The following is a 24,992-nucleotide window of genomic DNA, read 5'->3' as shown; positions in this document are numbered from 1 at the left end:
TATAAACAGCAGGTCTGATTCTCCTCTTGCATACGACTGATGCTGATGGCAAGCTCAGTGGTATTGCACCAGTATACAATTAGTATAAGAGCATACAGCATTCATTAAGTATACACAAGCCAATGCCAGCTGGCTTTGGCTCTGCCATTACTGATATGGAGAACATAAAGAATAATTGTTTCTTCTGTTTGCTTTTTAAAAGCAGTGCCCCAAAATTGTTTCACTCTGAAATTCACAAGGAGAGACAAGACCTAAGCTGTATTTCCCACAACTTAGCCCCTAAGTGAGCACTATGCTCTTCATCCACAGCAGACTCACAGTAAAATAGCAGTCTTATCGCTACAGGATATCTGACATGCGTATGTTATCATTACTAGTAGGCCAAGTCATGAAACTGAACACCTTCTGCTTAGTGCTGTAAGATCACACAACAAAAAGATGGTCCCTGTGGTAAAGGCGCACTCCCTTTGTTAGTCACACAGCCTTAAAACACAGCTTAGAATGACTCCACATTTCACTGTCCCCTACGGATTTATGTCTTCTTGACATTGCTGAGAACAACTTTGACCCCGAGTGCAAAAGAGATGTCACTGCTTGTGTGATATTATGTGGAAAAAAATCAAAAACTTAAAAGGTGAGTGAAGATTCTGTAAATTGTTTAATCATGCCAAAGAGTATTTTAAAGTTAGAAAAATGCCCAAAGGCCTGCTCTGAAAAGTAGAAGTTTTCTTGAAAGATGCTCTATCTCTTCAAAGGAACCTCCTAAATTAGAGTTTTGAATTTAAAATATAAGATGTTATTTTCTTTTACTCGCAATTAGAATATGTAGCTCTACTGTGTCTCCATACCTGAGACTCTGCCAGGTCTGTAGTGCTTTCTAAGCTACCCAAAACCAAATTCTTCTTGCAGTAACACCTGGATAAATTCAAAGAAACCAGAAAAATCACTGGATACAATCAGTTTACACTAGCGCTATAAAGAAAAGACTTTGAACCTTAATATGTCCTAGCTGTGTCCGAACTTTTTTGTCCCTCAGCATTGAAATGAACCTTTCTGTGTCCTGTGCATAGAAAATGAAGTAGCAACATATTCCTTCCCTTTTACTTTTCTATCAGATATCTCTGTGTGATCTGTGATATGTGAATACCTTGGATCAACAGAGGTAAGCAGGAGGCGGAGCAGCATGATGTTTTGTTAGGGAGACAAAAAAATTACTTACTTTCATTATTCTACAGTGTGACAACCCATATTAAAACAAATACATTCCTTAATACAAAAGAAAGATTTATTAAACAAATAACAAAAATCTGAACAGTCTTACTACAGTTCTGTTTCTAAGCTGTGTTTACTTAGGCTCCCACCTCCTTTTTTCATCTCACTGCTCTGGACTTTACACCTTTTTTCGTGCTTTCCTTTCCACTTTAATTTCTGTCATTCTGTAAAGGAGCTTAAAATGGGAAGGATTTCCCATTGGTGCTGAACTGATTCCTGCTGTATCTTTTCTAACTAGCGATAGGCATGAGCTACTACAATTAAAAATTGCATTTCCTTTCCAAAATGATTTTTCAGAACAGAGAAAGTGGGTAGTTTTTTAAAAAGACATTTTTCAGTGACACTGGACTTGAGCTTTATATTCTCCTCCCATCCTTCTGATCTATGCAGATGTTGTGGATTCCCTTTCACACCTCATCCAACAGGAAGAATCAGCACTTGGCTCTAGGGATGTTTCTATTCCCAGTGGCATGGGAAAAGGCCAGAAATAAAATTACCTATACATAGCAGTATAGGGTAAACTCATTGTAGTTATAGCAGCATACTCTATCTGGGTATTGGATCATCATCTCTAAGCAAGAATTAGAGAACCTCATTGAGACAAAATTCTTATTTCTCACATCTCCTCTGACATCATTCCACAATACGTGGGTGCTGCTGTGTAGACCAAATTTTGTATTTTATTATAACTCTAACCTGATTTGAAGCCCTGTTAGCAGAGGATTGGACAGGATTGACCTCCAGATATCCCTTCCAACCTAAATTTTTCCATGAACCAGTGAATTATATTCATGAGATGGTCTCTATCCCAAAACAAGCTCTTAAATGAGGTATTAACTACCAGGACTAACTGTCACAAATACTGTTACTGTTTCTTCTACACTTCTAATAGTCTACGCTTTGTTCTACACATCTAAATTCTTAGATCAGCGTATGCAGTTAACATTTCATTAAGGTTTATTAGGTATAAATGTTTCATGTCACTTCATCATAACATGCTATCTCAGGTACTTAATAATCAGATTACCCTAAAAAAGTTACATAAGAAATACACAGCTGGAAGGAAACATGAATTACACTTTATTCAACTGACTGGGGTGCTTATTATGGGTAAATTTCCCAACCTCGTGAAACTCCATGCTACAGATTCCTACCATTTTTTTAAGAAAATAACTAAGGATCTTCTTCTCAACTGCCTTGTACTTTCTGTAGCTATCCCAGTTCAAAGTGAGCACAAGTACTGATTTAATACAGGTGTAGACGTCTACAGAAGGTTCATCATAATGGAGAATTAGATCTTTAGCCTCAGCCTGTAACTGCACAGCAAATTAAAAGATGTAACTACAGCGCATGTACCTGAGCGTCCTTAATCTGACATTTGGTAGAAAATCTCTGAAAGTTTACTGAGCCTATGTCAAAGGGACATGTTTTCTTTGGGACTGGTAGCTGCCCTAAACAGGTTAAAGCCAGCTCAGATATATTTGCATACCCTACACCCATGCTTGACTAATTTGATATAGACATACTCTTACTATCTCAATGACAAATAAATAAATGACAGAAATGATAGACAAATCGTTAAGCAGAATGAGATAGAATCACACCCCAGTTCATCAGGCAAAGGCTAGTAAAAAGATTGCTCTAACACCTCCACTACTGCTACGCTTTTTAAGATTACTTCTCAGGTGGTACTATCAAACTGAAATCCCTTCAAGCAGTAGGGTCTGTCATAGATCTAGAAAACAAAACCATACTATTTACCATCATCAAGGAGAGCCTGTTATTATTTTCCCTCCTCATTTTCTCTTATTTGCTGGCCACAGTAACTAGTAACTGTTATAAAAAACACTAAAAACAGAGAGAAGCCTGGATTAAAAATGCAAATGGCAACACCTGCAGATCTGCTCTCATGCCACACCATCAATTTCCAAAATTAATTTTGCATCAGAAAAGATATAAGGACTGCTACTAAGATCTAAAAAGAGCAAAAAAGGGAAAAATGATCAAGATAATAGTGCAAGGCAGTGTACAGCTACTTTATATGCAAAGCTATCTGCACTTGGCATAAGCATTCCGAGAGGTAAAATATGCCAGGTAGCAGGTTACAAAAGCAATGAGGTGTATCCAAATTATTCTCTGTATCTCTGCTATATAGTGATAAACCAGCAGCCTCTACAGCTGTATATAAACCTCAAGCACAGATCACAGTTATTTTGTTGAAAATAAATTTTTGACAACGCAGGCCCAAATTCAGAAGCCTAACATTGAGAACATTCCCTTTCTCTCCTCTCTCCTAAGCAGAGGCATTAGGCTTTCAGCTGTTGCCTACTGAGTTGGAAAACCTAGGTAGGATTTAGAAATATTTGGATCTGAGTTCCACTGAACTAAGTAAACTTGTAGGAGCTGGTGCTACACACATCTTTCCAATTCCAGCTCAAGAAAGATTTCAACCTGTGAGGTTAACTTTTTTTTTTATTCTTGTTTGTTTAAAATGAAATGCTTGGCAAATCAAACAGTAACAAAGTCAAGCGGGTTTAACTAGAACATTTTATTTATCCAAAAGTATTTGGGATATGAGTGTGCTTTATTTTCTTTTAAAAAAAAAAAAAAGTTAGCAAGTATCCAGAAAAGCAACTTCTAACAGAAAATCAAAATCTTTCATTCTGGAAAGAGAAATGTTTTTATTTTTTTCCATTATTGTTCTGCTTATCATTTTTTTAATTACAAGAGCTTACAAAGTTGTTCAGTTTTGGTTTGCACACAGTTTATTCTGTCTGAAAATTTCTTCTAAATAGTGAATTGGATGTCCATCTCAGGCCCTGATTCTATAAGCATTTACGTTTAACTTACAGCAGGTGAACAGTCCTATGAAGCTCCATAGAAGCACCATGTGAGTATGTCACACTAGAACCAAGATCTTATTCTATGATCTGTCTATAAACAGCTACCTCATTTCTAAAGCATAAGATTTTTCCCAGTGTACCTAGCAGAAATCTGCAACTACTAATAAATAGCGTAGCAGGTTTGAATTCTCAAAATCTGCAGCAGCGCATTCAAGTTTGTGTGCATTGTCTTGCATGATGCATATAGGAGTTTATGTACTTAAAGCTGTTCTACGCTCTTGATTTGCAAGCAGATTTTTTTTAACTATGTCAGTAAAATTTCAGTGCACAGTTCAAGACAGCAAATAAGCTTCAGGGAAGATAAAGGAAAAGTGGCAACAACCTAGTATATTTAAAAGACTATTTTCTAGAAGCAGTCAGGACCTTACCACAAGGTACTTACTATTCCAAATGTAAAATGTATACTCTTCTTCCTAAAGTGAAAGCTACTGCTATCATTCAAGATTCATTAATACATGTATCCTATCCCTTTCAATTTGATACTGTTTTCATCATTAGTGTTTCAGTCTACTTGTAAACAGGAGCAGCAACTTGTCTCCGGAGAGGACCGCAAAATACTTCTTCACTTGTGTTATGGGTGTGATACCTCCAGGGGAAAGATTGTTTTTAAACTTACCAAAACCAATGTGATTGCTGATCAGAAAACTACTTACAGCAATGACATGTCAAACCCAGATTTAGTATTCAGACCTTTTGGCAAAATTATAAATCAATCAAGAATTCAATTGATGAAGCAGGGGTTAAAAACTGTATTTTTTTAATCAAATTGCTTTGAAAGCCGTACTGGAAAAGCCTGCAAGTTAACAGCTGAAAAACCTGGAAAGTAATAAAAGATGCCTTCTTCCCCTGAAGAAATTCTGAATGACTTCAATGGGAACAGGATGAGGCCACTAGCTCTGTAAATGTAGCTCTGTAAATGTTTTGTTTCCTTCTTCTAATATAGATGTCTGGCAAATTTATTTTGCTGTTACCATAGCTCTAACATTTTGATGTTTAACCAGAAAAATAACAGTAGTTGAGAAGACATTTTTAGTCATTTTAGGGTTACGACTAACAGTCATGAAAGTTTCTTCTTTAAAAATGTTAAGCTATGATCTGAAATCTCTAATTCTCATATATGAAAAGTCATAATTTGCATCAACCATACAGTTGCATGAAAGTACTGATTTTGCTTTCTCAACTTTCAGTCCTTAATTTTTTTTTTCCCCTTCAGCCTTCAGGGGGTCAAAACACAGGAAAGGTGTAATCTCCAGACCTACTTGCACCTGAGATCAAAAATAAAATAAACATGAGTAGGGAGAGATCTATTTCTCCTACAGCCATTTACTTTAAAGGCCCCGTGTACAGTACCAAACTTCACTAGTAACAGTTGTGCCACTCTTCTTGGGAATTTAATCTTTCTAGCACTCATGCTACCTTGAAGACCTTTATAAATATTACTGCTCTCCATAAATGACTCTAGCAGCCAAAGACATGCTGGAATTATGGATAGTTAACGCAGTTTGCAGACATTTCTTTTGGAAATACTTGACAGCACATCGTGAGACCCCTGCACTCTTCCTGGGGAACTATAAGAGTTTAGGCTCAACTTCTGCCAATTCCTCCTTTCCTGGAGCTGTTTTTATGAGCCTCTGGTTCTTCCTTAATTTCCCCATGTTCATGCTAGTTTTCCATACTCAGTCTACAATAGCATCAGAAACATATATGGAACAAATCAGTGGAGGTCTTATGTTTGCTTCATAGGGCAATACCCGTTTTTCCTGCATGAGCAGATCTTCCATTCTATCAGTAGATTTTTCAGAAAAGGAAAGAAACTGTGGAGAAGCAGATGATGGTGGCAGAAAAGAAAACTCGCCATGAATAAAGGTATTCCCCAGCTGCTTAAACATGGTATGGCTAGTGATTTTTAGCCCGTATAACAATCACAACGCAAATCAAGCACAGTCAAAAGTGGAAGCAGAGCATTTAGATGTGGGAGATTGTAAATCAACTTCCTGTAATCATGTGCTGAGTTTATACCAAATTTGCAATGGAAATGCCCCAAAATCTAAGGTGTTTATACCCTGAAAAATTAGAAGCAAACTGTCTCTGGAAACTTGAAAATCCTGATTGCTACCGGTGGTTAGCAACTTTTTTGACAAATCTATAGTGAACATGATTATTAGAAAGGCTTGCAAGAACTACGACTCTTGACAAAAGTGTAGGAATGCAAGAAGTTTAGTAGGCAAGATACATATCCCATTCTGCTTCTCTTAACTTCCAAGTATGTAAACACAAAGTAACACTTTTGGATTGTTGCATTAAATGATGATGTCTCACTAACATTAGTGCCATCATAAAAGCTACGCATAGATCACATTTTTAGGAATGCTTTTGAAGTGCAATAACACAAGGATATTTCTCTAGACCAGAATATTTATAATGATACAGTTACCTTATTAACTGTAATTCTCAAAAAGCTACTCTATCCTTTGCTTTCCTAGTTTAGCAAGTTATCTACCTGGCATCTGAAAATAAAGATACAGTAATTATCCAGTAATTTTAATGCATATTTAGTAAATGAAAAATTACTCTATAAGCAAAAATGTAGATAATTTCAGGAGAGAAGTAAGACTGGTGATTCTGCACACAAAAGGGCCATAAGAGTCAACCTGAATAAAACTTCTGGAAGGCCCAGAGGCATATTCCGATATGTGTTATTGGCAGCACTGCTTTGAATCTGCTTGTTCTGCTCTGCGAGTAAGCTGTATTTGCAATTGCTAGAAATTTATATTTAAAGTTAACCACGTTTCACTGAAGTTGGCGAGAACTGCAGATATAGTAAATGGGAGTTCCATATCAGGTTTTTAAACAGAACAAATTCATCGTGGTTTTCACAAAATAAAGCTTTATTAACCATAACAAACAATATATAAAACCACAAATAAGAAGTGCAAGGTACATGAGTCATATTAACATATGTGCATTCTTGTCATACCCTCTTATTTTCCGCTGGAGTTGGCTGGAAGTAGTACTACGGCAATCTTTGACAGGTTGGCAGGTAGGAGGTAAAGACAGAAAGAGGGTATATGGGATCAGACCTTGGCCACAGAGCTTCAACAGCTGCCTCATTGAAATCATTGAGTGTTTTGTGCCATACTGCATTGCAACGCCTGCATTTGCCAAAGCAGGACACTCAGTCTTCAGGTGTTCCTTTTCTCCAGTCTGTTCTGCCACAAGGGCCAAACAGACCTATTGAAAAGATCAATCCTTTTCTTTTTCTTCTTTCTTTTAATCATAGTTTGCCACTTCTCAGCCAAGATTGCTGATAAACAACAACAACAAAAGAAGATAAAAAATAGACATTATAAGACTGAAAAGGTCACAAATAAAAAGTCCCATCTTTTCCCCACATATATTTTTTTCTCATAAAATATGAAATGGGTCAGAATTGTGGAGGGCAGTGACTGATAGTTACTTTAAGCCTGTCACCTTGAAGAGCTAGCATAAAAAGTATGGACTACCATATATACTAAAACAATGCAGTAAATATGGCTGAACAGGCAATGATTGGTTCATAAGGTGAAGAAGCCCCAGAAAAGTTTCCTCAGAGCAGCTGAGGATCACCTCAGCACGTTACTGGCCTTTTCACAACAAGGACTTCTCCAGAGCCGATACGGTTAGGCAGTAACTCACCGTAGAAGGAAAAGCAAAACAGGCCTTCCTAGAAGCTCACTCTCAAAGTTTAAAGAGCATGTACCGGAAAGTGCTGACAATGTCTCGAAGGTAAAAGGGTAAAGTCCTGAAAATCCATGAATGGAAATGGACGCTACAGTTTACTTCAGCACGCTAGTTTCCTGAACCAGCAACAAAATTTCTATACTTTCTATCCCTAAAAGAAAGTTTTGAATTTGGTCTCTTCTCTCAGAAAGCAAGGCACTGCACGTATGAAGGCTTATATTACATGTTTACATTTTATTCACAGAAGATACATAGTTTTAGTGACCAGTTACTGGATTGCCTGCAAAGAAGTCTTTTGTTTTCCATGTATTTCAAGGGAAGACTCAAGTGTCTGTTTCAGTGCTATTGTTTTTGCTCCTGTCTGCAAGGAATTGAACTTTAGTCACAGAAATTCTACATGCCCTGTCAGTAGCATACATTTATGAATATTTTGTGCCATTTATTCTATTTCAACTTATTTATTTTTGCCTATGATTGACAGCATGCATAGTAATGATGTTAAAATAAACTGGCTATTTGAAAAGGTGTTTTCTTTGCTCCCTGTCCCCACATAACTAGACACCACTCTGAGAGAGGAAAGGAAGGAGCGAAGAGAAGGGATGTGTTCTTAGGCTTATGAAAAATGTTAAAAAATAGAAGAAAGAAAAAACAGAATAGCAGAAGCAGTATATGTGAATAAGCCTACCTGAGATTTCTTTCCTTTTCCAGCTAGTGTTTGTCTTTGGGTTCATGAAGTCCTCCGTGTAAGTAGAGCTCCTGACTCCTCCCTGTACTCCTCCTCAACAAGCTTGTTGTCCATATCCATTCTGTGATTTCTGAGATTCTTTTCTTCTCTGTTTCGAGATCATATGTTCAACAGTCACCGAGTTCTCATCTTCTCTAGCATCGCATTCTGTATACTGGTCAATATGACCTCAGATATTTCATTGACAGCTTTTTAGTGGAATGGTTGATTCTTTTCCCTTGAAGAGACATTGTTACTCATTCTTCTCACATCACAGCCTCTGCATCTTTTACTTGCAATGTCCAAAAATCATCCTAATTCTTGTGAGAATGCTGCAGCCTGACCTGCACCTACTATCTCTGTGAACTGAAGAAGTATACTGCTTTGCTAGAGTACCGCGTTCAGCAGTAACTCCACACAGAGTAATGCCTTTAGGCTCAGGTAGATCATGTGGAGTAAACGTGTGGAGTATTTTAAAAGGTTGACAGAAATAGGTTGTCATCACTGGAAAATAGAGTTTGAAATTGGGAGTAGATTGGTCACAGCCAAAGGTCAGAGCATTACAAAATTCCTGAAGAACTGTTTGTCTTAGTAAAGGTAATATACCACCTGTGCAGGTACTCTTACCAGTGCCAGAGTAAACAAGCATTTCTATCTGTGAAGATAGTTTAGCTTGACCTGCGTAAACTCTAGGTGTTGCTAACTAGACGTAGAACACACTTGTGTGTGTCTAGGTGTTGCTAACTAGACGTAGAACACACTTGTGTGTGTGCATGTGCTGACAAAACACAATTACTACTTTGTAGTGCCAACTCCAAGCCCAAGCAGTTTGGTTTTGTGGATCTTTTTATCAGTCAAATTATGCTGCATAACCAAGACATTGCAGAAATACCACTCTGAATTTGTAGCAACTTGTCTTAAACATATCGGGAGCACTAAAAAGATAAACAGAAAATAAAAAGTCCTACATGCAACCATATGATTTTCTATGACATAGTATAACAGTTTTATTTCTTCCTAAACGTACACATACCCAAAAAACAATCCTGAATGCTTATGCATGGGGCATGACAGCCACAATGTATGCAAACTTGCTATAAACAGAGGTTCATATTTAAACATGGGCCTTTTACTCTTCAGACAATAGAGGAATTGCTGGTATCTCTGAAAATATGTTATTAAAACAAATCTCTGTTGCTCATTTAGAAGCTGGATTGGCATAAGCTACTCTTAAATTCAGAAAATTAAGACATTTGATTTAACAACTAATTCTGGCAAAGGAGATAAGAAACAAAGGATGAGCCACTGGCACGCAGTAGCACAAGAGGCCTGGGGAACCCCTTTCAAGGGTATTCCCTGATCCTTACACGAGAGAATGTCCCCGCCGCAGTACTGAGAGCAATGCCAGAGCATCTACTCCAAGAGAAAGACTGCTCACTCTCTACAGCTTATCCACACAACAGATCTTGGCTATTTTCCTCATTCTGCATTTTGGTTATTTTATCTGAACTGAGGAACTGTTCAGGAAGTGACAAAGATGAACTGGGTTAAATGCTGTAACATGGTACTTATTCACACCACATTAGGCAGAGGAACACTAAAATTAGGCATAAAATTTTATTCCCTTGGTAATCTCCTCTAGTACTGCCTAGAGACAGGAGAAGAAAAGGGAATTTCCTTTGGAAAAATAAAACAAGATGTTCATACGTGATATAAATACTTCCAGCATAACATCTTTCAAGGAAGTATCACCATTTCTATCTGTGTGCATGAAACATCACCAGAGAGTCTGGAAAAAACAAGCTATTCAGCAACCACTCTAAAAGATCGTTTAAGTGCTTACTATGCTCTGCTTTAGATTCTGCCCTTAAACAACCTTATTAATTACAAAAATATGGGAAAGTGAGGACATATTTTCTTTTGTTTTTACCGGAGCTGCATCAGAAATATGTCTGGCCTATCACTCTATAAAAAGAGATCACAGGCCTTAAGCAAAGCTCCCTGAAGTCAATGAACTTCTTTCTTTTGGGGTCTAAATCAGGCTCATACAAAGTGGGAACAAAATAGCAGTCTTCTCAAAACCTATCATGAAGGTAATAAAAGAAAAAAGTAAGTTTATACTGATTCTTTTCACCGATGCAACTAACGATCGACAGCACTTTCCAGACGCAGACCGAAACAGCTGAAGTTATGCCAAGTGAACATACATCCATAGCATATACCAAGTCCTTCTTAATCAGCCTCCTGATTAAAAAATGTCATGCTGACATGAGGTATGAGAGATGTAGACTTTTAGTACTTCACAAAATAACAGACTCCAATGCTGGGTTGGTTGCAAATCTGTGGTCTTACAGATGTTTAGCTGCCTGGTGCAGAGCTATAATCAATTTGCTTATGCTGGAGCCTTAAGATGCATAAAATTCATCCTGAAGGAAACTGGTTGCTGATGAAACCAATTGCCCAGATGCATTAGGCAGGTGGGAGTTTCAGCAAACCAAAGAGTCTACTGGCAGATGCAACACTGATTTCTTAATGTTTACAACCTACCAGACAGTTCCATACCAGACCTGATTTGATGCATCTCTATGGGGTGCCCTGCAGCCTTGATTATTTCCACAACTAACTTGTCTAGTTTTGTTACTTGGTGACAGTGTTCCCTATCTGCAGCTTCAATGCAAATATATTAAAATAGTAGACACATTGCAAATCTGATCTGAGATCAGATTAGATTTTAAATTCGATCTAATAATAATAATGTTTGCTGTTTTCCTGGCTAAAAGTATGATCCCGTCTGTTTCCACACCCTACTCCCCCTCCAAACATAAAATGTTCCCTCTTCATTTCAGTTTCATTACGTTCTGACACTTTTTCCTCTATGGTTGAAATAGTCAGAGTGCTTCTAATCAAAGCAAAATACTGTGAAGGATTCTAAAGAGATAATCTTTGTCAACATACTACAAAAGCTTTGTTTTGCTCTCCTTGCGACTTTTTAATCTAGGATATGTTATACGTGGAGAAGGTGATGCTCTTTGGTCTGCACCCTTTTTCATTCCATAGAAATCTGGCTGTGCTTCTGTTTAAAATACCTCTGATAATCTTATTAGAATTTCTCAGCACTACTATGAGAAGGAAGAGGTCAGTAAGTAATCTACAGCCATAAAGTTTTCTTGTATTATACCGTCAAGAACTTCACATCCGTGTTGAAAGTTCATCTACATGACGCAAACATCTATCAAGTTCAGACAAATTGATATTAAATTCAATATTTTCATAATGATGTTCAGTGGTGTATATAAATTTAATATCAAAGTACTTTTCCACCATTGAATCTTTCAACAAAACAACTGCTGTGCTCAGAGCTGATCAAGAAATAGGTTCTAACTTTGTTTTATAAATGTGCTTGTACTCTGCATTTAAAAGAAATGCCTGTGCTGATTTCCCATGGAAATGCTGATGGATGTGAATTGTATTTTCCTTGCTTTATAGTCTACATAAGAGCCTCACTGGTACAGAAGAACAGTCTGCAAAACAGTACTTTCTTCACCATTCATATAGCAAAGTTTTTATGCCTAGTTAATAAATTGCTATATATGTCTATACACATATGTGCATTTGATCAAAATACTCCTTTTGGTTATGTTACTCAGCCCCTCAACACAAGAATTTAAAAAAAAAAAAAAAAAAAGGATGGGATGGAAGAGACAATCAAAAACAGTCCTCAATAAATCTGGAGAAATAATACACCCCTGAATATGCTGAAGTAGCTCCTCTTTTCTTAATTGTCTTTGTCTCCAAACAGACACTTGCTCAATTCCACAATATGTAAGATACAAGACTGTAGAGTAAAACAACAAAGTCATGCTATGAACTAAGAACTACTGTGATAAAATTGGTGTCCTTGTTGAAAATGAGGGCATAAAGCTGGGTATTTGCATATAAAACAAAGAACCACTGCAAATATTTAGTGTTTAACTATTGCCCTTGTTAACTGAAATAATGAAAAAAAAGAATATTCACTCTCCAGAAAGTTCAGGCTGTAAAATATATACAAAATCAAATCCTAGTCTTAGATTAGTTTAACATGTACTGCATTTTGTATTTACTTATCGTAATCATTTACTCTTCTCTTTGTTTCAGTTGATTAATGAATGTAATTTTGAAAAGTATACAAAGCATCACTTTTTTCCCAATGAAATATCTTGTTTTATTGCTTGCATTCCTACCTCACTTTGTTTTTCTAATGTTAGGAGTATTACGTTGCCATTTCAATTGTTTTTAAATGTGCCATATTGTAAACAAATATACACACATATATTCACCAGACTACACCACAGCAACGAAGTTTAACCTTATCATTCCAAACTTGAAGAACCTTGAGAAATCATCAAAAGTAACTGCCAACTGCCTACTAAGGGTTAACAGTTCATTCCAAGATTTTTTTTTGTTTGCAGAATGACATAACAAAGACTTTAATATCTTTGGTAATTTTTGAAAATAAATAAAACTGAAATGTCAATTAAAAAAAAAAAAAAACAAAAGGAGATAAACAGAGAGAGGCAAAAACTAAATACCCTTTTGAATTGTATGCTGTTGTTCACCAAAACCACACAATTGAAGGTGACAAAAAGAACCCACACCTCTGAAATTAAAGCAAATCATTCATTACATTGGTCTTCAATCGTCAAAAAATACTATGCAAAGACAATTAAAGGATAATAATTTCTACTTAACTCCAGCCTTAACTGCAGTTTAAAAATTAGGTCATTTAAAATGAAAATCTCCATTTTTAAAGGGATTAAGAATCATTAAAATTGGATAAAAATACCTCTCAATGACTGTAAAAAAAAGCAAATTCTACTAAATGTTAAAGTACCTTTATATTTTATACACAACATCAGAATTATATAAGAAATGCCTATCAATGGATGCTCTGTTGGAGAAGTGGGATTCCATTCTGACTCAGTGCTATTATCTAGCAAAAAATTGTGCTTCAAAGACAGCTTATTTATTTTCTTCTTTTGTTTTCTCTTTTGCTTTCAGCAGAAGAGCCTTCTTAGGATATATATATAATGGAGATATTTGAGACTGAGAGACTCACTAGTAATCTGCCGATCAATAACTTCAGTTTTTAAAATCACTAGTGAGTTTGTGCTAAACAAGCATTTTTTTATTATTATTTCAACTAGTGAAATGCATACCACACCAAACAAAACTAATCACTTCTGGGCTTTCACTGAAACAGCAGTTGTTAATTTTACAGGTCGACCCACATTGTTCTAGAAAATAAGAAAACGAATTCTGAAATTTCCAGCAGTCATTAGTAAAGCCATCATCACTGAGGGCTCGATCCTGTTCTCATTGGAAGCAATGTCAAACTCCCCATTGACCTCAGTGAGAGCAGGAAGGATCGGGCCCCGAGCTGCTCAGCTGGCTCCAGCTCCAAGCACAGAAGGATATACTGAGCAGCTAGGGTGGGAGAAGAAAAGTACAAAACCCAGCTATTCTTTTGTTAAATGCCCCAAGAGTTGAACTTTCCATCACTTTCTGAACAACAACAAAGTGCCCTGAGAGCAACAACAGCGAGAAAAGGACGTATTTACCTTGAGGGAAACGGCAAAGGGAAAGCGTAGAATTGCAAAACAAAGTAGTCCAGATGAATTCGCCACGCATGCAGTCCAAGCGTGCACCTTCAAGTAGGCCACGGCCCGTCAAGCAGTCGCCTCAGCACCAGCCGCCCTGCCTTCCATCTTACGAGATTCACCCAGAAAACTGACAAACCTGCTCCACGACAACAAAACTCTCCTAATGCTTTTGAACGCCCACCATTTGTTCTCCATTCATCCAATCAACTTTCCACTGCACATCTTCTCCTGCTACTGAGGCTCAGAAGCAGGATCCCTTCTCATCTGTATGCTAATTATTTTGCCACATGGACAAAAGTAATAATGCTTTTAGACAGGAAACCAACGGGCCTGAAGTCGGAGACAGAAATTAATAAGTTGCCACCACTGAACGCTGAAGAGATGGGCATGCGTGCAGCTCTGTGGCTGACGGATCAGCTGTAACCTCCATTTAAGAGCAGCAGAGAGGCGACGAGCCGGAGGAAGCCTCGGCAGCGTAGCATGCATCAAGCACAAGTTCCCTTAGAGACCACATTACTGCCGCAGAATAGCATCAGTAGCAGATTGCTGACTTACCCTGCCTCAGCCCGCATCCTTTAAGCGGCGCGACACACATCCATTTTCCCGGTCCTAACGCGAGGGCGCAGTTGCCCGCTGCGGCCGCGTCCGCCCAGCCCCCGCCGGAGCCAGCGGGCGCCGCCAGCGCGGCAGGAGGCGGGCGGCGGGCGGGCCGGGCTGGGGCGGCGCGCGGCGCCCTCGCCGGCACCCGGGGCTGCCCGGGCTCCCCGGCGGCGCTGAATTCCGCGCGATAGACGGCAGCGCCGAAACTCCAGCCCCGCTCGCCACAGCCACCGAGCAGGTGACACGGCTAAAAATACTTCCCCTGTCACTGAGGCTATGGTAAAATGGTGCCTCCGTTATAGAAATCCCCCGCCGCCCGCCCGCCCCCCCCCCATCGTTAGACCTCTAAATGCAGCTTTTAAAGAAAATAAGAATGTAAAACGACCATTGTTTTGCCACTGGGGTACTTCTCCGGGGTTTACAGAGTTAATTCAGACGGATTGCTGAAGCCTCATTTATTTTACCTGCTCACACCATATTCTCCCTTCTGAAACAAAAGAAATCAACTATTTCCAGCTGAAAAGATTAGCAGCCTTCCACCATTAGCAACTGGCGCAGCGAAACTTTATGTGATCAACAGACCAAACATAAACAAGGTCTCGCACACAGAAAGGGCTACGTTTGCATGTGCTTCTCCACTGCCTTCTCCCCAGCAGTTTTACGTGGATTTGGTGGCTTTTGCTGCCCTCCGCTTAGCCGCGGACTGGCTTACTAAGTGAAGAGTCTGTGTTACCCAGACAGTAACTGGGAAGCGCCACTTCAGCCGCCTTACAACGCTGCTGTGCGGGCTTTCCGCCGGCGTGCGCCCGCCCCCGGGCAGCCCCTCCGCGGGGCTCGCCCCCGCGCAGCCGGACGGGGGAGCGGCTTGCCAACGGGGAGTCACTTGTTTTAAACCCGACCCCGCAATGCCATTTTGGTAGCAGCCGGGGAGGCTGTGATCTTTACCCGGAGATGGCGGCACCCCTGTGTATTGGCACGGCCGCGGGGGTGTGCGGAGCCCCCGCGGGCTCAGCCCCGCCGCGCCCCGGCGCCGGCCGCGGGCACCGCGGTGTCTCCCTCCGGGTCGCCGGAGCTGTCCCGCAAAAGCCTGCCCTCAGCGTCCGCTCCTGCAGGCAGGCTGGCTTTCATGCGGAAAGGAGCCCGGCTAACGCATACGTACGGACATGCACACCCTCCCTGCACGCACGCACAGGCACCCGCCTGCCGGCTTCGTTGCCCTCCTTACTGCCATTGTGCTGCTGCAGCCCCCTCGCAGCCCCCCCCCCCGCCCGCCTCCTCGCCGCAGCTCGCCCCGCGCGGTGCTGCTCGCTGCGGGCAGCCCCCGCTGGACGGGGACCGCGGGCAGAGCTCGCGGCTAAGGCGGGGGGGCTGACCCAAAAGGCACAAGGAACACCCTCCTCCAGCCCTCAGAGGTGATCCCTCCCGAGCCCGAGCCCGCCGCTTGACGTGTGCCGACCAGACATGGTGGTTACTATAGAGGTTACAATTCCCTTCCCATCTAGCTTTGCCAGGAATCACACTGCAGTCTGAAGGGAAGAGCTGTCTCCACGCACTAGCCCTTCGCATCCCGAGCCACCGCAGCGGCTCCGCAGCCACGCTCAGTTGGCACGAGAGGGGCTTTTCGGGAAAGTTTGCCAGAGGAATTCAGAGGAGAGCCAGCCTGCTGGGGAAGGGACTAACAATAGCAAAGCCCTCACGACTTCCACGTTTTAGGTGGAAAACGCAGTGTTTCCCTCAGAGAGCAAAAAAAAGATTTACGTGTGTCTCTTCCCCCGCCTCCCCATCTCCACCTCGTTGTGCGTGTTTTTTTTTTTTTTTCTCCTTCAATTTTTCTCTGTCATCTCTGATTACATCTCGCGTACTCGCAGGACTCCCCCGAGGCCGAGGCGCAGAGCCCGTGGGAGCGGCGCCCTGGCCGGGCCGCAGGTGCAGGCACCGAGAGCGGAAAACGCCGGGCACAGCACGGGGGAGGCAGAACAGGTCTGCACGCAGAAAGCCTCTTCCTCATTCTGAGGAAGGAGAGCTACCATGTTTGTTTTGTAGCGACTGACTGTAATTTGGGTTTTTTCCCCAAACCGATTCAGCCTTAGAAGCGTGCACACCCACCCACCTGGTGATCAAAGGGCCCCTATCCCATCATTTTCTAACAAAGAGTTTACGTGCAGAATCTTTAAATAACGGTATCCACCTTAAAAACAACAACAACAACAACAACAAGGTTGGTCTTTTCCCTCTGCTAAAGCTAACCACCATGTGTTAGATGCTGGCTAGCATTAGGAAGATTGTGAAGACAGCTATGTGGCACACATATCATGGCAGGTGTTTTCAAACTTTTTACATATCTTGGAGACGTTTTATCTGGAAAAAAAAAAAAAAAAAAACTCAAACACCTGTCCAGGCTTCGAGATGACACAAAGAGATGGCCCGGTACTTCTCCCACTGAAGACAAAAGCAATACTTGCATGAATTGGAGCAGAATGTACATAAATCCTGTGTTGGTGAGAGAGATTTGGGGGTGGGGGCAACTGCATAAATTAGAAGCATTTACAAAAAGACTAGTGTGAAAAATAATTTGGGAGACTGGTGATTCATTGGCCTAATTATCCTCCATAAGACGTTAGGGTATGGGTTTAATGTTGTGGGATGGATTCTCCCTCCCCCAGCCTATGTCTCGTCAACGCGCATTATCCATGGGGAAAAGGAGATGCAGGTCATGTTTAAGCAGCGTTAATGAGAGCACAGTATTTTTTCTGAAGGTTAAGTTAGCCTGTTTAGCATATTTCAGGTAAAGTACACTTGAAAACCTACCATTTCTTTTACTTTTTCATTGATAGTAGTTTCTAACAAGAATTGAAACATTAGACAAACTCAGAAAGCATAATTCAAGCATCAGACAAACCCACTACTGTCAATAAGGGACTACAATTTCAACTTGACAGGAGTATTACAAGAATATATCCGCTAACGAGCAGCCTTAATTGGCCTGCATATTGTGGCTGTCGCTGTTAAAACCTGTTCCTATACAGTCCTGTTTTATACATCCCTAAAACGTATAGTTCTCTAAAACAGCTAGGGAGACAATATTCATTGAGCTTTTGATTTGGAGGGGAGGGGGAAAGAAATGGGAAGGAAAGAAAGAGGAGAGGAAATAGGAAACCCTATTAAGAATATGGTATCAATAACTGAAAAACTATTTGAAAGTCAAAGGTATACTAAAAAAGCAACCGTTTTTTTCAGTTTCAGTGCACTTGTCAATTTTGAATATTATTTTTCAATAGACTGCAGTGCCTGCAGAGGAATCACTGACATTTGTTATACTTAAGTCTTTTAAATGCAATTTGTTGTTTAATAGTTCTTACCTTTTCCTCAGCAAGGCACTTTAACACAAAAGTATTTTTACTTTAGTGATTTGCAGGAGTTCATTGGTCATCCTGACAAATCCTTCACACAATAGGGTTTAATGTGTGGCTTCAGTTTCCAGTACAGGGTCATATTCATAAAGATACAAATGAAAGAGATAAGATAAAAAAATAGAAGTTGCTGCGCATGTGCAGCAGGCAGTTATTAGAAGATAACAATGTAACTTCTTGATAATAAAAGTCAAAATATCAAACAGGGCAGAGCAGATCATGCCCTAATGCTATGTGAAGTGCCTTACTTTAAAGAACTTATTCCTTCCAGGATTTAGAAATGCCTAACCTGCAAACTTTAGTATTAAATACTACTGCTGTAACTGAAGACTGCAAAAATCATATATATGTATAAAGAGACCTTAAAAAGTTCTTCCAGGGCAAGTTTCAATTACATAAAATGCTTACTATTTTCAAACTCCGGTAAATGGGGATTTGCAGCGCAGATACAGGAAAGACCTTAGGTATAACAGTGCTGGTGAATTTTGAGGAGCTAAACCACCAGGTACGTTGTTTATTCGCTTAAAAAGAAGATAAATGAAAGGGATTCACTCAATGAACAATGCAGGAAGAAAAAGTCTGACTAACTATGACAACACCTGTAATGTCCCTCATGATTTGAGAGTTATGTTGCATGGCTGCAGGGAAGTACTATTTAAACTACACCACTCTGTGGAACTCTCCGAGAAAACAAAATGCATGCAAAGACAGCTTTTAAAGGAAAGGAAGAAGTATTAAAATGCATAGATTTCATATTTTACCACAGCCATCTTCATATCGCCTAATTAGAAGGCATAAAAGCCTCTCTTGCTTTTACCTCAATGGGCAGAATCATTAAGGTGATGAAAGTAAGTCATTTTCACATTGCCAGTAAACTAGTGGGAAGTCAGGCAGTGCTGAATGTAATTGCTATCAGCGGCGGACAGCTCCCGGTGCTGAAAGGGAACGGCGCAGACACCTCTTTCACAATAGCTCACTCAACCAGCCTTTGAAAAATCACAGCACAACTGAATGAGGTGGCAAGTGCTCGGGCTGAATAGCACTGTCTGCAGAACAATGGCAGCCAACTCCAAATCCTACTATAATCACATTAATGAGATTAATCAGCGAATTAGCAGCAGTCAAATGTCAGGGTGGCAAGGAGGAATCCAACCAAGCTTGTTAATTAACTTTTGGGGGGCAGGGGAAGAGAACCGACTGTGTTATCTGTTAGGCTTTTTCCGAAGTTTACCAATTTTTATTCACAAGCCTTTGGAAGATGCTAACAACTCAAGTGAAGGGGGGAGGAGGGCATAAGAGGGATACCTCAACCTTTGCATGTTATAAGACAGCCTGCTAATACACAGTATCCTATTACTTCCAGCTGAAGTCCACTGAGGAAACTCATACCTTTTCAAGCAATCCACCCTAACTGCCAGAGCTGAATTGTGCTGCACTTTGAGTGTGAAATTAGTTTTGTAATCTAACTTCAATCGCAAATTCTTATATGCATGATAAATATGGCCGATGCCAAAGGGGTATTAAATCTTATTTCTTTTTTAAAATCTGCAAGAAAAATACGCTTTCTGAAATCAGAGGGCTAGAAGAAAAGAGTACCCCTTAAACAATTATCAGCAATAAGTTATTATGATCTATTGCAAAGCGTTTTCTAAACGAACAAACAAAAAAGAGTAATTTTAATCAAGTAATTTAGAGCAAGTTACTTCATGTGGACAAGTCAGAGACCTGGCTCTCTGGATCTGACCTCAATAAAAGTGAAACTTCTTTCCACCTGAAATTCAGCACTCACGACTATTTTTGTGTTGCAAGTATGAAATACAAAGAGAATCCCTATAGATAATAACTATAATTCAAATGTATTTATTTGTAAGGAAGAGGATACTGCTTATCTCCTTTTCCATCTTAAAAGGAGTATCTCCAACCCTGCAAAACATTTATCATTTTAAAAGTCTACTCTTTTACACACAATACTTCTGCAGAAGACAAACGTTTAAAAAATACTCTCTTTGCTTAGATGAGACTGTGTACGCTGTTCATTATATAGGAGAAAATGGCATGCTTTTGTTCTATTAAGTTTAATCTTTGTTAGTGATTAATGTAAGAAGAAAACCTGAGTAACATCTCTTTTATAAGAGACTAATAAGTCACTTCTTTTCTACTAACTAATATAGGTCGTTTTCTTTTATACTCTTCAGTTTACTTTTCAGCAGTTAATAATATTAATGAATTTGCACTAAATTTACATGGACTGTAGTTCCACTTATCTGAACTATTTTTAAATTGAAGTATCGGCTGTGATGTTTTCAGAGGTATTAACTGAATTAAACACCCCTTATTTACAAATCTGTTCCTCTTTAAGGAAAAAGAAAAACTATTATGGATACAAAATATTTAAGACAGTTTTCTTTAAAAATGCTACTCTTATATTAGTGTTCCCTTTAAAAGTACAGATCCACCGTTTTCAAATGTCCTTTTAGTGTAAAACCATAGTATCTTATAATATTTTATTTAATTGTATTAGATTGTCACAAGACTTGAGCATTCCAATTTGTGAAGTTTTTGTCTCAGATTCTACATATCAAACAAGTACCGTCCAACATGCAGCAAGTTTATATAAACAACAACATGCTTAATGCATGCAACATTATGCGTTCATATTGTAAAGACAGACTTTAGGATATTTTATAAACTATTCTACAGCCCAGTATAATTTTGCCTGCACAGCAGTATTGTCAGAAGAACTTGAAAAGAGCAAACAATGGACATTTAAGTATAAGCCACAGAACGACTGCAAAAATCACAATAATCTTTCTAGTTAGCTACAAGAATCAACCCCCACCCTGAATAAAACACATCCCACACTTGCACCATTAACCATTTACAAGTTAAACATAAGAAAGACATTGCAGCATGGTTAAGAAACACCCTGGCTTACTACCACTTTGAAAGGATGAGGAGTAAGAAGCATACCACAGAGACCCAGAAAAGGCTGCTTTTTTCTTCATTGAACACTGAAAAGATACCCCATGTTCCAGGGATTCAAAAAATATATATATTAAAATACACCCACCAACACTGAGTAAAAAAATCAGGGGGGCTTCAAGAAGACTGCAGGGAAAAAGCTCTCTCACTCTCTTTAGTGTGCAGAAGCTTAGGGGGAAAAAAATGTCGCCCTGGCAGGAATGACAAATGCAGTAGGATAGGCTAGCAGGCCTGAGGGATCTGTTTTACTTCCACATACATCCTCTAATGCACGCACTCCCACTCATCCTCTCGAGATGCCTTTTTTTTTTCCTCCACTTTTTTTTTCACCAGCTCCAAATCCCCGGCATATGACCTTCTGTTAAATAGATAAAAAAAAATTTGCTTATCAGTCATGCAAATGAGGCTGAATTCATTTTCCACAACAGATGGCCTCATAGATAATGATGATGGAAGAGAGAAAATTGAATGTCTCTCACAAGGTGGTCATGGCAACCGAGAGCAGAATAATATCAATAATAAGCTCACTGCATAATAAGGTTGTCAATCCCACAAATCAAAGTCTCCAGCTAAATCAGGTATCCCACCCCCAGCTAGTTATCAGGTAAATAGAGAAATAGAGAGCGTCCTTTTTCTTTTTAAACGAGGAGTTGTGAAAAGAAATGGTAGCTCCAGCAACTCCAGGGTACAAGGGGAAAGAAGGAGCAGAAGAGATTTTTCTCTGCTAATTGTGTTTCATTTGATGATTCGGGGGGTTGTTGGGTTTTTCCTTTTTTTTTTATTCCCAGAGAGTTTTTTATTTGTTGGGGAGGGGGGGGGTGTTTGTTTTGGTTTGTTTTTTAATAGCGAGACTGGTATTTTGAACTCGATCTGCTGCCGAAGCCTCATCTCCCCTCCCTGTGTCTGATGTGGAGTGCTGCATTGATGCAATAGCAGCTCGCCTCAGGCTTCCACCTTGGCTCCCAGGGGGCCATCCCGCAAAATGAATCAGCAGCCATCCTGAGCAGACTGATTAAAATGAAAATGGCAAGGCACATGTCTGGGCGGAACTAGAGCTGAGCTGCGCTGCCTGTCTGGCAAGCATGCTCAATATAGCTTTTGCTAATAATGGCTTACTGCCTTTCGTTTTTTAAAGGTATTACCATCGCCCCTTCCCCCACCTCCCAAACAGATAACTGTGCTGGGGGGTTTTCCCCCCTTAATTGTATACTGCTCCCAGTTACAGTCTGCTAGACTGACATGCAGTTATTGTGAAAAGACACACTTCCTTTGCAGGGATTTTCTTTGCAGATATGCTGAAACATCAAGACAACATATTAACATGCAGCTATAAATTATTGCCAGATATTAGCTGAGAAAGAAACCTCAGAGGAAGAAGAAAGCTCAGTCCCTACCAGAAACATGATTTCTTCCATTATTTGCACCTCAGCTTGCAATGGCACCTTGTGCATTAGGCATCACGAGAAAATGACTGCCAGTAAATGCAGAGCAACTTCCTGGAGCCCTGTGTGCACTATGTTTGGATACACAGACTCAGAGCAGTATTTCTAACCCCCACCCCCACCTCCCAAGCAGATAACTGGGTGCACAGAGAAAGAGCAATTTAAAGCATGCATCTCTTACAGTCCTTTGCTGAAATAGAAATATTTTGCAGACAACCACAGTTGCAAAGACAGCAACGAGAAAACATTGATCCGTGCATGCATGCACTAGATCTGAAACCTGGGCAGACTGTTTTTTTACGAGGTGTGGGGATTGCTCTATCTGTTTTTCTTTCTTTCTTTTTCTTTTCTTTTTTTTTTTTTTAACTGTGCAGTGGCACATCTCTGGGGAGAGAGATGTGTGTGCTGTACATATGCACCTACATCCCGATTCGCCTTCAGTTAATTCCTATTTTTAAGCTGTCCTGGGATTTTTTTCTGCTTTTTTCTTTTTTCCTTTTTTTCCCCTGCACTCTAGCCCTGTTACTGCAGTGTGAACTAGAAATCAATAGGGCTGCTCTAATGGAGGTTCCAGCTGCAGTTGGCTGTGCAGATACACACACACACACACACACACACACACACACACACACACACACACAGAGCCACTGACGTCTGTGCAGTTTTCTCAGCTGATTGGGCACCACATCGGATGTTCTGTGGAGCAAAGAATAGGAATCGTTTACAGTCTGCTTAAAAAAAAAATGGTACCTTGCATTTCCCTGTCTCCAAGAGAGCCAGGCTGAGCTTGCTGTACAGTCTGGCCACAGATCATGAACAAGAACACCTCTCTGGGGTCTGTGTGGTCAGTGCAGGGTAAAAGATGATACCCTGAGATTACCATATAAACTGCTGCGGCACAGAACCCTGTAATTCATATGGGATGCTTTTATAAGGTTACAAATTCATATCATAAAAGATAAGAATGCAAACATAGGAAAATAGACACGAAAAAATCAAAGCAGTTTAATGGATAGATTAATAGAGCTCTTGCATCCTTTGATGTGTTTGCAAGTATTTCTGAGCTCTGAAGAGTATTTAATGAAAGCTTTATTTTTAAAGGCTTTGTTACAAATTACGCCCTGAAAATTTGATATTCTTATGTAAGTTGCCTGCTTACTTCCCCTACCTTCAATAGAAAAATACTTCATTTGTTAAAGATTAGCTTCAAGTTTCAGTTCCCAGAGTTTTGAGGTATATTTTTGATATTCATGCTGTAAAGCTACTTATTGTTACTAAAACATGTTTGTTTGAGTTTTTCCCCAGTTTTAAATAATAGAAAACAGGCTGTGTCAGTTACCTGATGTTGTAGCTGTATCTCTCTGAAACAAGAAACAACCGTGTTGGTGAATCTATAAAAAAATCCAATCCTCTGCTCCCAAGATAAGGTATTCCTGGGATCTGCAGCACTGCAGAACACCTCCCCCACCACCCTGTCAATGTATTTCAACTTCAGTATATTGACAGCAACTGCCCTAGCCTGAGTCTGGCTCCAGTGAAGCATTCATATTCCTTTCACTTAGCCCTGTGTATCTTTGCAGGGCTAAGAATGCCAACCCTAGACCAGCTCTGGAGAAATAAAGTCTGGGAAAATGAATGAATCATAAAGCCATATTGCACGACAGAGTGCAGCTTGTGTTCTACAGCTCTTTCTTATGCAAGCTTTAAAAAAATGCAGCTTAAACCCTAAAAAATATGGCATGTAGCAGGCTACTGACTAATGGACCTCAAGACACCTTAGAACAAAAGAGGCCAGGAAGCACAGAAGTCCACCTTTCCTTAACATTAGCGATTATATCATCACAATAGCCCCTCCCCAAATATTTATCTAATCTCTCTGCTTTAATTATTTATACTAGTTGCTTTTTCTGCTGTCCTTGGCAGTTTGGAGCACAAATTAACTATTCTCTGTTTCTGTGTGTGGAGACATTCTGCCTAGGGTTTTTTCCCTCCTCCTGCCCAATCCTTATTAAGTCTTAACCCCTTCTCAACCGCACAGAAAGCTCAGGCTGTGCAAATATTGCAACTTCTGTCCATTTAAAAAGAACAGGCTTTCAGGAGCTACCTGTATATTCCCTAGCCTAGCAGTAGACTGTTTACCAGACTGGTAAATCCAGCATGATAAGCAAAAGTTAACTGTTACAACGCAACTACTGTGCTGGAACATGAAATTAGAGTCTGAACTATAACCTGTATGTTAAGATGTAATTCTTTTGTATTTTTTAGGAGACAAGCAGATTTCCATGTAATGAAGCTAC

General features: G+C 39.9%; 1 protein-coding gene across 19 annotated transcripts in view; it reads right to left on the bottom strand.

Annotated features, from left to right (window-relative positions):
• Nucleotides 1-24,089, bottom strand: part of MYT1L (myelin transcription factor 1 like) — a 331,910-nt gene extending 307,821 nt beyond the window's left edge. For 5 of the 19 annotated variants that reach the window (XM_009674007.2, XM_009674028.2, XM_009674019.2 and 2 more), the window contains exon 1: nucleotides 21,342-21,503. The gene's annotated coding sequence lies outside the window, so the exon portion shown is untranslated. The other 14 variants (XM_009674018.2, XM_009674020.2, XM_009674030.2 and 11 more) reach the window with 7 other exon arrangements.
• Between the last annotated feature and the right edge of the window lie 903 nt (nucleotides 24,090-24,992).

This window comes from Struthio camelus, chromosome 3 (genome assembly GCF_040807025.1).
Source record: "Struthio camelus isolate bStrCam1 chromosome 3, bStrCam1.hap1, whole genome shotgun sequence".
Taxonomy (NCBI): domain Eukaryota; kingdom Metazoa; phylum Chordata; class Aves; order Struthioniformes; family Struthionidae; genus Struthio; species Struthio camelus.
This window is presented reverse-complemented; position numbering and strand designations above follow the sequence as displayed.